Source organism: Petaurus breviceps, unplaced genomic scaffold (genome assembly GCF_028583685.1).
Source record: "Petaurus breviceps papuanus isolate PSGF00001 unplaced genomic scaffold, PetGlider_PUasm1.0 185, whole genome shotgun sequence".
Classification (NCBI taxonomy): domain Eukaryota; kingdom Metazoa; phylum Chordata; class Mammalia; order Diprotodontia; family Petauridae; genus Petaurus; species Petaurus breviceps.
This window is the reverse complement of record NW_027185797.1, coordinates 35,654,312-35,670,080: the sequence shown is the minus strand read 5'-3', so window position 1 is coordinate 35,670,080 and position 15,769 is coordinate 35,654,312. Positions and strand designations below refer to the sequence as shown.

General features: G+C 42.2%; 1 pseudogene; it reads right to left on the bottom strand.

Annotated features, from left to right (window-relative positions):
• The window catches only part of LOC138161370 (zinc finger protein 184-like), a 47,391-nt pseudogene that overhangs the window by 12,938 nt on the left and 18,684 nt on the right, over window positions 1–15,769 (bottom strand).

Here is a 15,769-nt window from a genome sequence, read left to right as displayed (position 1 = left end):
GTAACCTTGAGCAAGTTACTTAACCCCAATTGCTTAGGGGCGGCCAGGTGGCTCAGCAAGTAAGAGCCTGCTACTTAACCCCGATTGCTTAAAAAAAAAAAAAGTAAGCTGTCTTGAGGGCAGAGATTGTAAATCTGCTTGTATTTGTATGTCCCGTGCTTGGCATACAGTAAGCATTTAACAAATGCTTCTGGGATTAATCGATTAGCCAATAAACATTTTTTAATGACTTTATGTCAGGGATTGAGCTAAGTGCTGGGGATACAGAAAGAAGTGAAAGACAGTCCCTGCCCTCAAGGAGTTTACAATCTAATGGTGGGGGGGGGGGGGAGAAACATGCAAACAAACACACACACATATGAAGCAAACTATATTAAAGGATAAATGGGCAATTATTAATAGAAGAAAGGTATTAGAATTAAGAGGGGCTGGGTAAGGCTTCTATTAGAAGATGGGATTTTAGCTGGGACTTAAAGGAAGCTGGAGAAGTCAGTAGGTGGAGCTGAGGAGAGAGAACATTAAGACATGGGGGACCACCAGATAACACACCTGGAGCCTCGAGAGGGAGTATCTCAGTTATGAGCAGCCAGGAGGCCAGCGTCACTGGACTGAAAAGTATGTGGCAGGGAGCAAGGTGCAACTGGAAAGTCGGAGGGGGCTTTGAATGCAAAACAGAGGGTTGTATATTTGATCCTGGAGGTAACAGGGAGCCAATGGAGCTTACTGAGTAGGGAAGGGACGTGGTTGGAACTGTGCTTTAGGATAATCACTTTGGTGGCTAAACAGAGGATGGAATGGAGTGGGGAGAGACTCCAGGCAGGAAGACCTTCCTGTAGCTACTACAGTCCAGGCTTTAGGTGATGAGGATCTGCACCAGGGTGGGGGCAATGTCAGAGAAGAGAAGGGGATGGGAGATGTTGCAAAGGCAAAACTGCCATACCTGAGTACTATATTGAATAAGGGTGGGGAGAGAGAGTGAGTGGTCCAGGTTGACTCCTAGGATGTGAGCCTGAGAGAATGGGAGGATGGTGTTGCCTTGTATAGTGAAATGCAACATAGGGGAAGGGAGTGCAGAAGGGGAAAGGTAATGAGTCCATGGACATACTGATGTCTACTGGACTCAGTTTGAGATATCTGAAAGGCAGCTGGAGATGTGAGATTGGAGGTCAGCAGAGAGGTTGGGGCAGGACAGACAGATTTGACAATTATGAGAACAGAGATATATGGAAGGTGATAAGATCACCAGGAGAAGTAGCAAAGAGAGAGAAAAGAAGAGACTGACTTGAACCATCATTCTTCACACCCTAAAGGCATGGGTAACCTGGAGTCCACACTCTCTGCAAATGGCATCACCTTAATCACCATCTCCCCTTTCCTAAGAGTGACCCTTGTATTGTTGGATAACTTCACCTGGTTGTCATTTTATCTGCACATTCTTGCTAACTTCAATATTTATAATACGGCACTAAACAGTCAAATGGTTCACTGACATCCCTATGATTCACCCCTGCTCCACACTCAGCCATCACACAGCCTGGCCCTCATCTCATGCCACTGCTTCTTGCTAATACATTTCAAACTGGACAGCTCCATTTTCCAGCCCAACTTCTTTCATGATCTAACCTCGTATTCTCCAACACCCACTCTACATGTTCTGCCTCATCAATTCCCTCTCTGCCACCCACAATTCACACACAAAAAGCAACATACTCTTGGATTGTACTATATTTCTTCAATGACAATATTTTTTAATTTTGAGGAAGTTGTAGACAGATCTCCTGGGGTCTATGAATTTGGATAGGAAAAAATACATCTTTATTCTCACTTATCTGTAACTGATATTTGGGATTTCCTTGAATCATAAATTAAAACAAACAAAATGCTATTTTGAGAAGGGCTTCTTAGATTGCAGCCAAAGGGGTCTCTGACCCAAAAAATGATTAATAACTCCTGCTCTATAGCCTGCTGTCCATGGCTGACTACTTTACATATGTTTAACATTTATACTTTATATATGCTTCTGCTTTAATTCCAACAATGCCTATTTCACGAAGTTGCAAATCTGGGTTCCCATTGTTCCCTAAATCATCTGGGTCCTGAGCAGGAAAGAAAAAAAAAGAATGGCATAAAAACACAGACCACAAAAGGCCAGCTCCATTACAAATTCATGTTTCTGTTTTTATTAACCTATACTACATGAACTTAGTCTCTCACTTAAACGCTAGCCCACTTCATACATAAACTGTTCTATCTCCTCAAAGGTCCAATTTCAATCCCAACCCACAGTCTCCTAATGATCAGCATCAATATCTTTTTTTTCTCAATACACTCCTTTCACAGACCACATCAATTTGTTCTCTGTGAATAGTGTTGCATAGAATATTGTCTTTTCTCAACAGACCACAGACTTCCCAATGTGCCTTCTCATATTTCTCTTAAGATGGGGTATTCTTGCTTCCAATGCCCAGGTAAATGATAAGCTCTTTGCAGAAGTAGAAATAAAATCTTTTTGGAGAGTGCTTTATGCTTCTCCACAATCTGAATTTATCTCTTGATATCCCTTAGCAGGAACGGCCTTCCATAGTCAGTCCAGACTCCACATTGTCTCCAGGAGATAAAATGATAACTCCCTTCTTCCCAGACAATCAAAACCTACCAACCCCAGCCAGTTATCTCCAGGGCATGATTCAAAGAAACTTCTGAGAGGCCTTTGCTGCTTATTTGAGCCCAACTAACATCCCTCTCTAAGCTCATATAATACTCAGTTCCTTTAGTATTCAAAAAAAAAGAAATACTGGAAAATACATGAGTAAAGCATATTAAACAGTTAGCATTAGCCTGATCTCCACAATGTGAGTGAAAGTTCTTTATAGTGTGGTGTTTAAACTAAGTGAGAGGAGATGAAAAAAAATTCATTTGGGGGAGTAAAAGGGACATCAAGATATATAAAGCAAAAACTTGATTTGCAATGTTTTAATGGTGAATCAAACACCGATTAAGTAGCTACTATGTGCCCAGCTTTGCGCTAAGGTCTGGTGAGGTGAAGAAAGGCAAAAGACAAACATGCAAACAACTATGTACGAACAGGACAAATTGGAATCCACAGAGGGAAAGCACTATAATTAAGGGGAATTTAATTAAGAGACTACAATAAAGGCTTGGTGAAGAAGGGACTTGAAGGAAGCCAGAAGGGAGAAATGAGGAGGGGGTGAGGTGCAAGAACAGAAAGGTAGGTGGGGGCTGGGTTATGAAGGGCCTGGGTATCTGGGAGAACAGTGACACCCTCAACAATAACAGGGAAGTCAGGAAGAGGGGAAGGGTGGGGCAGAAAGACAATGAGTTCTGTTTTGGACATGGTTAATGTAAGATACTTATGAGACATCGAGTTAAAGATACCCAAGGGGCAGCTGGAGATGCAGTACTGGAAATCAGCACAGAGGTGACGGCTGGGAAAAAAGTAGATCTGGGAATCATTGATATAAAAACGATCATTAAATCCACAGAAGCTGATGGAACATAGTAGAGAGGGAGAAGAGAAGAGGACACACAACAGAGCATTGGGAGATACTCTCGGTTAGTTGGCCTGACCTGGGTGAAGATGCAGCAAAGAAGACTGAGAAGGAATGTTGGAACAGGGAGGAGAACCAGCAGAAAAGCCTAGAGAGAAGGTATGGAGGAGGAAGCAGCTGAGAGATTCAGCTTCACGGGCTTCAGAGAGATTCAGTAGGGTGAGGATTTAGATATGGCGATTAGATCATTTGTAACTTTGTAGTTTGGGTTGAATGATCAAGTCGGAAACCAGACCATAGAGTTAAGAGGAGTTTAACCACAAAAGGGAAGACAGATCTGAAACTAGTGGAAATGTATGGATAGAGCAACAGCAGCAAGGTGGTGCCATGGACAGAGCACTGGGCCCAGGGTCAGGAAGACCTCAGTTCACCTACTAGCTGCATGATCCTGGGCAAGTCACGGAACAGTTTGCCTCAGTTTCCTCATCTGTAAAATGAGGTGTATAAGGAAATGGCAAACCACGTATTATTTCCGTAGAGAGATCTTGGCTAAAATGTTAACAGCCCCTCAGAAAAGTAAGACGATGAGGTTATACAAGTCCAGACTCTGCCTTCGAAGCTTTTTCTCCCCAATATGTGACATTCATCCTCTCCACCTTCCTCCAGCTTCAGAATCTGAAATCCTTCCACACTGCCCTTTCCTACGCCTTCGAGTTAGCTTCATTGCATTTGTGGGTACTCAAGTTAAGTTCTGGCAACATTCACCCAGATGCCTGTGAAAGGTAAAAGATCATATATAAAAAACAGATCTGAAAAGCTCCTCAGTTGATCTTAATTGTAGTCCTGCTACAGCAGATGTTAGCTGCATCGCTGACTACAGAATTCTGCCACTGCTTTAACTCTTGCCTTTCTCCATACTATTGAGGACTCCTGGAAAATCATTGGGATCCCAGGTCCTTATTATACCCATCTTGGATCTTACTTGGGACATATGCCCAAGTCTCAGGGGTCTGAAAAGGAGGTGGGGAGGAGTCACTAAATGTATAAGGGGCTGCCAGACACTAGCAGTCAGATTATTTTCATATTAATGGAATCCCAGTGGGTCCATACAAGGACTCAGAGGGCAGACCACCAAGGGAATGGACATCCTTTTTTAAGTAGAGGTGGGTGTATGACTCCATCTGGATTACAATTTTGGTGGTCAGTCAGGGTGAATGCATTGTGGGAATGTATAGCATGAATCCTTGGACATTGGCATCCCTTTCAGGACTTAAAGTCATTTCTGTGCTGGTTGTTATGGGTAGGGCCAGATGGAAAACAACAGCATTACCTGACTCATTGGGTGTGGTTAAAACTAAACAATACCAGGGTGTGAGAAGAGTAAAAGCTATCTCCTCCCTCGTTTTGGAATTGAAGGCCAGAGAAATCTGATACCCAAACTCCCCTACCAATGACCCTGCTTGGCTGCTAACGAGGGCAGTGAGCACATGGTGGCTTATGGTGGACGATAGGTAGCTTCACATTGTCATCATGCTGATGGCTGTAACCATCCTTGACATCACCAATGGAGCAGACCAGGAGTCAATCCGAGTAGGCTGCATAGAGCTTTTGTCTTCACTTCACTTTTGCCTTTTTATGGCTCCTATGGCTTAAACCCTATGCATGGTTTGTCTCTACCACCCTTTTCCAAGACTGTCTGAACCCTCCCTCCTACTTTCAGAGTCCAGAAGGCAGATTTGAATACATTCTATAGATTCAATTAAAAAAAAATAAACGTTTCTAGGTCTAGAACTACATTAATGACATGTTGACCAGGTAGGAGGAAGAAACAGTAGCAGAAGCTCTATATTACATAGTGGACCACAGGAGAACAAAAGGGATTTTGAGGGGAACACTCTAAGGAAATTCAAAATTCAGCCTGCTCAGCCAAGTTTGGGGGAATACAGTGAATGGTGAGAACCCAAGTGAGCTTGGATATAGGCCAGAGCAAGTTAGTGATGCTTGCTTGCCTACAGTCTAAAAAGGAAGCTCAGAGGAGGGTTGGACTATGGGTTTCAGACTCCTCATATTCTGGTGGCTCCCATTTTCTAAGTCTCCCACCAGTGGGCTTCTTTCAAGTAAAGTCTGGAACAGGCTGCAGCCCTAGAGGACCCAAAGTGGGCCATCCAGAAGTCTCTCTCCCTGGGCCCTTAAAATCCTCTGGGGCCCACAATTCTGGAGGTCTCTGTAAATAAGTACTTTAGGTCTCAGGAGTCTCTGAAGCAGCTACTCCCTATATCACTTTTAAAAACAGCAGCTTGCCTGTTACTGGGCATCAGTTACTACTAAATGGATGATGAAGACTTATACTATCACCCTTCCTCTAAAGTTGGGGATGCATGATGGCCCCACTAGTAAGAAGGCTGCAGGAGGACTCTATTATTAAATGGAAATGCTATAACCAAGATCATGCTTGCCTGGTTCCCTCAGGCGTATGTCCTTCACAAACAGGTCGTGACTGGTCCCAGCCCTGACATCCTGCCTCCTTTGTTAGCCCACTGGTCCTCTGCCTGTGAAGATCCATCTGTCTCCTGGGAAGCACTCGTGTGCCTTGTTTACCAATATCCCTGAATACTATGGGGCATGTCTGCTCAACTGGGCCTCGATGGCTATCGATCCAGTAAGAGGGAATACCCCAAGGGATGGGAGCTGTATGGTTGGCATGTCAGGAAGCCTGGAGGGATGGCAGACATCCTCACCTACATTATGGAACAATCGAAGGCTGTCTCCTTTGGGGTCAGAACAAATGGGTGATTTTTGCCAGTGTCTCTTCCCACATATTGCTGTCTGCAGGCATGTCAATGCCTATCAGAGGCAGCTTGAGTCCTCTGCTGAACAGAATCACCAGGCAGATGACTTTAGTAAGACGGAAGATGTTGAAGAGCTTCGGACAAGGGTGTGACCCTGTGATCCCCTTCACTAAGGACAAGGCAATTCTGCCTGACGGTGCTCTTTATGCCAATCAGATCACTCACCTGTGAGACATCAGTCTGACATGATCTGCTTGGTCCTTGGCCAGACTCTCACTAGCACAGGGCTGCCAATATTGTTCGTCTGTCACTAAGGTGAAGTTAATGTCCACCTGGGACATGGCCCTGAGCACATCAACTCAACCAAGACAGCAGTCATCAACTGCACTCACACAACAGAGCTTTCTTCCTTACTGGCTCCTCTGAACCACTGCCTCTAAGTCAGGGCACCTGCTTAAACATGAAGAAGGTCCAGAACTGGACCTACTGCCACCCTGTCATCTGGGCTTTCCACTTCTCAGTCCTCCCTCAGGCTGCTGGGACTATTCAGTGCCAACATAACAGCTCTTTATCATTCCTCTGACAAGTGCTGAGTACCCCACCTCCAGAAACCGTCTTTGCTGAACCGTACCGTCTTTGCTGAACCATGCCGTCTTAGAAGAGGGGGGACACTGCAGGCCCGGGCAGGGGGTGGGGTTTCAATTCCATCTCCAATAAGGGTAGATTGCTTTTTCAGACATAATTCTGATGGCTCTTTCATCCCTTCCCTATTCTGTCCCTTGAGCAGTCACTGAGGCCTCTCAGAGGGCTTCATATACCGCAGGGAAATGGCTTAGGTCTTTTTCACTTGGAAGATCTCCTTTCCCTGGAGGTGGTCCCTCCATTTCCCTTTGCACTTCTCCATCATGAGCTAAATGTCCTTGAAATCCACCTTCTCTCCTTCCCACTCTCACTAGCAATTTAAAAAGAGCAAAGTCCTTGTAACAAATACCTATACTCAAACGAAACCAATTCCTGCACTGGTCTAGTGGCCCCCTCCTCCATCTCTCTGAAGCAGCTGATTACCTCTTCTGGCATGCCCTCCTCCCTGAGTTTTTGTGACTCTGCTCTCCCTTGGCTCTCTTCCTCCCTGTTCTTTCTTCCGTAATTCCTCTGACTCCCCGATTTCACCACCCTAACAGCTGTCTTCTCAGCCCATGCCTTCCCTCAGCTCCTGGAGCCTTCTTACTTTGGAACATTATTCTGGCATGCTGGCCCCATCCTCCCACTGATGAGTTCCTTTTGGGGGGCCTCTTTTTGGGGGTGGGCCCAGGTTGGCCATGTTTCATTTTCCTACCTGCTGTGCTTTTGACTCTTCCAGACTTTTCCGTCACAACTCAGTGACCTTCTCACCCTAGAACAGGGGTGGGGAATCTGCAGCCTCGTGCCCACATGTGGCCTTCTAGGGCCTTGGGTGTGGCTGTTTGACAAGAGTCCAAGTTTTACAGAACAAATCCTTTCATTGAGGAGATTTGTTTTGTGAAGTTTGGATTCGGTTGCACTTGAGGATCTGGACAGTCACATATGGGCTCAAGGCCACAGACTCCCTACCTCTGACCTAGAACCTCCCTTTTCATTTGGGGCCTTCTCAGTTCGGAACCCCACTCTACCATGCCAGCCTCTTCTTCCGCTCCTAAGTTCCTCCTGGGAGCCTCCATTTTGGAGATGGGCTCAAGCTAGCCATGATTCACTCTCCTCTTCCTCCATGCCCCAACATGGCTACCATCCCCACCCCCCATCCCTTTAGTTCTCTTTTATGTGCTATCTTTCCCATTAAAATATAAACTCCTAAAAAAAGTAAAGAAAAAAGGGAAATAAAGAATATAAACTCCTTAAAGGTAGGGGTCATTCTTTTTGCTTCCACTTGTATTCTCAGTGCTTAGCACAGCTGCTGGCAAACAGTAAGCACTTGATCATTGCTTAATGCCTGCCTCCTTCTCAGTCTTTGTGTTTCTTCATCTGTGCCAAATCCACTAGCTGCGGGTGTTTGTCCTGGACCCTCTTCTCTTCATACTCCCACTTGGTGGTCCCACCAGCTCCCACAGACTTTCCCAGACTTAGAAGCAACTTGAGGACTTTGAGAGGTTGGCAATTCCTGGGTCTCTCAGCCAGATCTGACTAGTGAGAGGATAACAGTTTCCCTAGAGAACATGACCACTCACAGGAGCCCACTCTTTCACCTGGCTTGGTGAGATAAGACATAAGACACGGACCACGAGGAAGCCGGACAATGCAGCACTGACAGTAATGTGCATTTGTCAGTCAGTCAACATTTATTCAGACCATTCTGTGTGCCAAGCAATGTGCTAAGCTCTGGGGATACAAAAAAAAAAGGCAGGAAAAAGTCCTTACCTTTGAGAAGTATTATTTTAAACTAGGTAGAAATAAGATTTGCACAGTGTAGAGAGAAGGAAATCTAAGGGAGAAGGGGCTATTAGTAATGGGGAACTGGGAAGGGTCTTTTGCAGAAAGTGGGCCTAGAGCTGTCTTGAAGGAAGCTAGGAAAACCAAGAACAGAAGTGAGAGGGCAATGCATTCCAGCGCCATGTTCCAGGAGCTGCAAATAGTTGGATTATAGACCGTGTATGTGAAAGAGACTGTTGAGGTAGAAAGGGACCAAGTTATGGTGGGTTTTAAGTGGCAGAGGAATTTATATTTGATGCTGGAGGTAACAGCAGAAGTGCTATAGTGAGTTGGGCTCAGTGGTGGGTGGACTGGAGTAGAGACATTGGGACAAGGAGATCCCTTAGAAGGTTATTATAATAGTCCCAAGTGAACTAAGATTGTGAGTGAAGAGAAATGGGTATATAGGAGGGATGCCCCAGAGGCATAAAAAAGGGCAAGATTCAATAATGGATTGCTTATGTAGAGTGAGGGTGACAGAGGAGTCGGGGATGGCACTGAAAATTTGAGCCTGGGTGACAGGGATGATGATGGTGCCCTTGAAAGAGACAGGAAATGTTGTTCAATTGTTTCCAATTCTTTGTGACCCCATTTGGGGTTTTCTTGGCAAAGGTACTGGAGTAGTTTGCCAGTTCCTTCACCAGCTCATTTTACAAATGAGGAAACTGAGGTAAACAGGTTTCAGTGACTTGCCCAAGGTCACACATGTAGTAAGTGTCCAAGGCCAGATTTGAACTTGCAAAGATGAGTCTTTCTGACTCCAGCCCCATACTCTGCGCCATCTAGCTGCCCAGAGTCAAGGAAACCCAAGTTCAAATCTTCCCTCACACACTTTCTGTGTGATCCTAGGCAAGTCACTTAACTTCTACCAACCTCAAAAACCTAAGCTGAAAAATGGGGATAATCATGACACAGCTCCCAGAGTTATTGTGAGGATACAAAATAGAATTTGCAAAATGCTTTGAAAGCCTTAAGTGTTACACAAAAGCTAATTATTATTTGTTTTAAGCAATTTTCCCTAAAGTTCTGAGATTGGGATGTAAAGTGACAGAATTCATGAGGAAAAGTCCATATGCCCTTTTTTAGGAGCCAGATCTGCCCAGGAATGAACCTAGACTTTGAGTGTGAGCCCAGAGTGAAGGTCCCTTTAGTGGGAAAGGAGCGATGCCCTGGCCCAGTGCTTTCATTACTTTCAACCATTTCTGATCTCCCTACCTGTAAGCAGCCCCTCCCTCTTCAAATCCTATTGTATGTGCCTATTGAAATGTAGACTCCCCTTTATAAAATGTCCTTTTGCTGCCTTGTGGCCACTAATCACAGATCCAGAGCAGTGTGTTAGTTAGTCCAACCCCTTCATTTTACAAATAAGGAAGTTAAGCCCTAAGCGTTCAGAGAGCTACCCACAGTTACACAGTTGTAGGAGGTATAACCAGAATTCAAACTGAGGTCCTCGGCTTAGATTCACCTCTCCTCCCATCACACCATGCTATCACCTCTACACAATCCAGCCTTCATCATTTATTCTCGTTCCTTATACACTTTCAGCGGCTGCTTGACATAATAAGAATTTTCGTAGTATTTTAAGGCGTGCCAAGTGCTTTGGAAACATGATTTCATTTTATCCCCACAACAACCCTGGGAGATAGGTGCTTTTATTATCTCCATCTTACAGATAAAGAAATTGAGATAGAGGTCTTGACTTATTCAGAACCTCACAGCTAATAAGTGTCTTAGGTGGGACTGAACCAGATCCTTCCGATTGTGGGTCTGTTCCTCTATCCACTCCACCATGCAGCTGCCTTTGCCCAGCACCTGGATATCCAAGAGACCTGAAACTCAACATGTCCAAAAAGAGAACTCATTCATGACCTTATCCCTTACACGCCTACTTCTTTGAAGGGCATCATGCATGCTTACAGCCTAAGAGCCTCCCATTAGAATGTGAGCTTGGTGAGCAGACTGTTTTATCCTCTGAGCTTGTATCTCTAACATAGTGCATGGCACATAGCAAGTGCCTGATGAATGATTGCTGGTCGGTCATCAGAACCTCTTCCATTCAACGCCCATATCCAGGCTATTGCTAGGCCTTGTCAATTCTGTCCCTTCAATATCTCTCACATCTGTCATCTTCTATTCACACACAAATAAAATGGCATGCTAGGCTACGTTTAAAGAAATAAGAGGGTCAAGAAAAAAAGGAGCTAATAGTTCTGTTTGGTAAGACCACATCTGGAGTACTGTATTCAGTTCTAGCCATCATATTTTAGATACATCCATAAGATAGTGACCAGGATGGTGAGTAAACTGGAAAGTCTTTTTATCAGGATCTGTTAAAGCTACCAGCAGAGTGTGGGAAGGTGGGATATATTATGAAAAAGAGACTTTCTTTCCTTGGTCCCAGAGGGCAGAATCAAGAGCCATGGTTACAAGTTGTGGAAAGACAGAATAAATCTTGATGTAAGGAAAAGTTCCCTGACAATTACAGCTATTTAAATATTGAAGGGACTTTTTCTGACGGTGATTCCCCTTCTAAGGAGAGACAGGATGGTCATAATAACATCACTGTACAGTGAAAAGCAATGCTAATGGGTTCAACTTGATTACTTCAGATTCTCTGAAACAGATTCTATGAATGCTCTTTCGTTGAGTAAGGCAGGAGTTGCGGTTGAGGACTTAAACCAGTCACTACATTCAAAAAGTTTCTCTCCAGCATAAACTTTACAATGTTAAGGCTAAAAGTTTCACAAAATGGTAACAAAGGATATAGTAACTGTATGGATAAGTCATTTATCATTTCAATTTGAATTGTGTAATGTAGTGATTACACTAGAAGCAGTTATGGAATGTATCAGGATTTAGTTTAGGCATTTATCAAAACACTCATTAATCAACATACTATAAGTGCAGTTTACTCTAAGCCCTGGACATGTAGTCTTAATACAATTATTTATATAATAATATAATATAATATAATTATATAATTTACTATAATATATAATATTATAATAATATAATAATATAAATTATACAATTATCAGACATGACTCCAGACCCTAGGAACCCGATTACCAGAGGCCCCATGGGCCATGTTGACAAAATCACTAATGCACCAGTGGCAACCAGGACCACCATACCAGGTGCTCTGTGCTTCCTCACCCACTCAGAAGAGAGGTTGTTATAACCTCAGGGACTTAATGGAATACTTATGGATACAACTGGGCTCTTCCAAGGAGGCTACTTCATACAAGATGGATACCTAAGCATGTTATTCAGAACTTGCGCCTTTCTGTGTGTTTCCAGATGAAATTCTCCCTCCTTAACCTTGCACATTGGACAATTAAGGATTCAGGAGCTCAGGGTATGTGGTACATCCCTTCCCTATATTTCATGAGAAAGCCAGAAGTTAAAAGAAACACTAGCCTACTGAAGTGCCCACCAGAAATTATACACTAGAGCCCCCTAAATCTGCTAGAGGGGACCCCTACTGGGTTCCTTGGAAACCACCTAATAGGGTCCAATAGTAAAGAAATGTTTCACCTGTGTTGCTAAAACATGCCACAGATTCCCACGGATTCAGGTCTGTTTTGCTTCAGTAGAAATAATACTAAGGCTTTGTTTCAATAAGAATAATACTGAGAATGTTTTTCTTGAATAGAAATAATACTGGGAATGCTTTGCCTTAATAAGAATAATAATGAGAATGTTTTTGCCTCAATAGACACAATGCTAAAGACATTGTACCCCTTAGAAACATATTCTGTTGCAGCAATCACATTGTCTATAAAATTATGTCTAACAGAAAGCTCGGAGCTGTCTTTCGGTCTGAGAGGCAGTCCCGGCCGGTTAATAAACACTCCTATCAAATTATAATTGGCCTAGCTGTCCTGTTATATCTCGGTGTCCATTACACTACAATATGGAAATTTAAATAGGAAAGTAAAACTGAGCAATGCAGTATCACAACATAGAGAAGTTCTACACTCTTAGTATAAAATGTCATTTTTGAGGTGATTCACAAGTCAGTAAAACTGCTGGTCTCTATAAAGGCTTTCTCCTACCTATAAATACTCTCATGTTTATTAAGGCATGAATACTATCTAAAGAACTTTTCATAATCAATATATTAAGTATTTCTTTCAGGTACGAATCCTTTCAATAAAGTCCTTATGCTAGCTGAAGGATTGTCCATATTCTGAGATCATAGAGTTTAGTGCTTGGAAGAGATTTTAAATATTAATTAATTCAACCTCCTCATTTTGCGGGTATTGAAACTGAGGCCTAGAGAGGCTGAATGACCTGCCCCATATCACAAATAAGTGACAGAGCAGGATTTTAAAATTCTGGTCCTCTCTCTAAATCTAAACTCAATGTTCCCTCAACTGGAAGTAGAAGTACTTCTAACTTCACTGAAGAGATGTATTTCCAAGATGAATTCCCTTAAGAGCAGCAAGCTGTTGCCTCTAGCTGAAGGATTTGCCACATTCATTACCTTCAAAGGGTTTTTCTCCAGTATGTATTCTCCTGTGTCTAGTCAGGTGTCCACATTGATGAAAGGATTTTCCACACTGACTACATTCAAAGAGTTTCTCTCCAGTATGAATTCTCTTATGTCTAGCAAGACCTCCATGATGATTAAAGCATTTCCCACATTCGTTACACTTAAAGGGGTTTCTCTCTGGTATGAATTCTCTTATGTCTATTAAGTTCTCTACGACAATTAAAAGAGTTCGTACATTCATGACACTCAAAGGGTCTCTCTCCAGTATGAATTCTCTTATGTTTCGTAAGGTCTCCACAATGATTAAAAGATTTCCCACACTGACTACATTCAAATGGTTTCTCTCCAGTATGAATTCTCTTTTGTGCAGTAAGTTCACCATGATGATTAAAAGACTTACCACATTCATTACATTCAAAGGGTCTCTCTCCAGTATGGATCCTTCTATGTGTGGTAAGCCTTTCTTTTCTGCTAAAGGTTCTCCCACATTCATTGCACTCAAAGGGCTTCTCTCCAGTATGAATCCTCTTATGTGTAGTAAGTCATTCTCTCCTGCTGAAAGACCTCCCACATTCATGACATTCAGAGGGTTTCTCTCCAGTATGAATTCTCTTATGTTTAATAAGGTCTCTAATCTAAGTAAAGCATTTCCCACATTCATGACATTCAAAATGTTTTTCTCCAGTATGAATTCTCTTATGGCTATCAAGGTGTCCACAGAGATTAAAGGATTTCCCACATTCATTACATTCAAAGGGTTTCTCTCCAGTATGAATCCTCCTATGTGTGGTAATCCTTTCCTTCCAGCTAAATGATTTGCCACATTCATTACATTTAAAGGGTTTCTCTCCTGTATGAAGTCTCTTATGCTCAGTATGCTGACTAAAACATTTCCCACAGTCACTACATTCAAAGTGTATCTCTCCAGTATGAATTCTCTTATGGTTACGAAGGCATCTAGGATGATTAAACAATTCCCAACAATCATTATATTTAAAATGATTCTCTCCCATAAGAATTTTTTTCTGTTCAGTAATATGCTGATGCCAACTAAAGGATTTACCATATCCATTATATTGAAAGAGTTCTTCTTCAACCCAAATTCCCCAGTGTAGAATAAAACAATATTGGAAACAATACTTTTCCACATTCATAACATTTATTTGATTTTTCTTCAGTATCTTTCATGTGATATTGAATAATGTCTGAATGGCAACTGAGTGCCTCCCTACATTGATTACACTTGCAAAGCTTCTTCTCAAAAAAGATTCCAATATGTTTACTTTCATCTAAACACTGTTTGAAGTTCTTCCTATGTGTATCACATTTCTGCAGACTCTGTCCCATATGTATTCTTTTATGTGGAACTTGACTGGGCCTAGGTTGAAGTCTTTCCCAAAGTTGTTATATTTATTGGCATTAAACTTAGTAGAAGCATTTCTGTGGTTGATTATAACTTGCTGAGACTGTTTTTCATCACTGCTTTCCTGGTACTCTAATCTAATATCACATTCCCAGGCTTTTTTAAATTTGGAACTACAGATATGATCCTTTTTAAGCTGTTCCTTGGATGACATTCCAACAGATATGCCTTGCCTGGGAATTGCCTTCATTGTTTCACACCTAGTGCCTGGCTTAAGGTACACTGAAAAAAAAGGAAAAAAGTGTCAATATGCAATAATCTCTGTGCTGAGAATGAGGTGGCATAAGGAATAGGGTTTAAATTCTGTCTCAGACACTCAGTAGTCATGTGTCCCTTCAAAGTTATTTTACCTCTTTTACCCTCAGTTTGCTCCTCTGTAAAATGTGAATAATAGAACCTATCTCAGCCAGAGCTAGGACAGCAGAACACTATGGTGGCTGTGAGGAACAAAAGAGATAACATGTATAAATTATTTACAGAAGTAAAGTGGCAGGTACATACTGGCCATTGTTGTCATTTTGTTAATCTCTAATAGATGAGAAAAATCTATCAAAAATGGATGATGTACAAATGATAGAACATTGTTTACCACAAACTGAAGCCTCAGACAGGTGAGAAGACAGTCACAAAGCATCTTAATGCTTTAAATGAGTTCAAGTATCCAAGACTAAATGAATTACACATCGGGGTATTAGAAAAAACATGATCATAGAATTACTATTGATGAGCTTTAAAAAAATAACCTGACTTTTCAGGAAAAACAAACGGGTTGAATCTGGAAATGACAGACTGGCAAGCCTGGTGCTAATTTCTACTAAGATTCTATAATCTTTAGTAAAAGAGATGGCTTCTGTACAGTTATAAAAGAAAGTTTTGATTGGTAAGATCTAGCATAGGTACATTAAGAACAAACCCTTGTCCAAAGGGGGAATAAAACAAAACTCCTTTATATTCTTAATCAATAAGATACCTTAGATGGTCAATTAAAGCATACTGCATACAACATATATCTAGTTGTCAGCACAGTATTTGACAAAATCTCCTAAGCTACCTTTTTGGACAAGAGAAATGCATGCTGTATTATATATACCCTGTTTCCCTGATAATA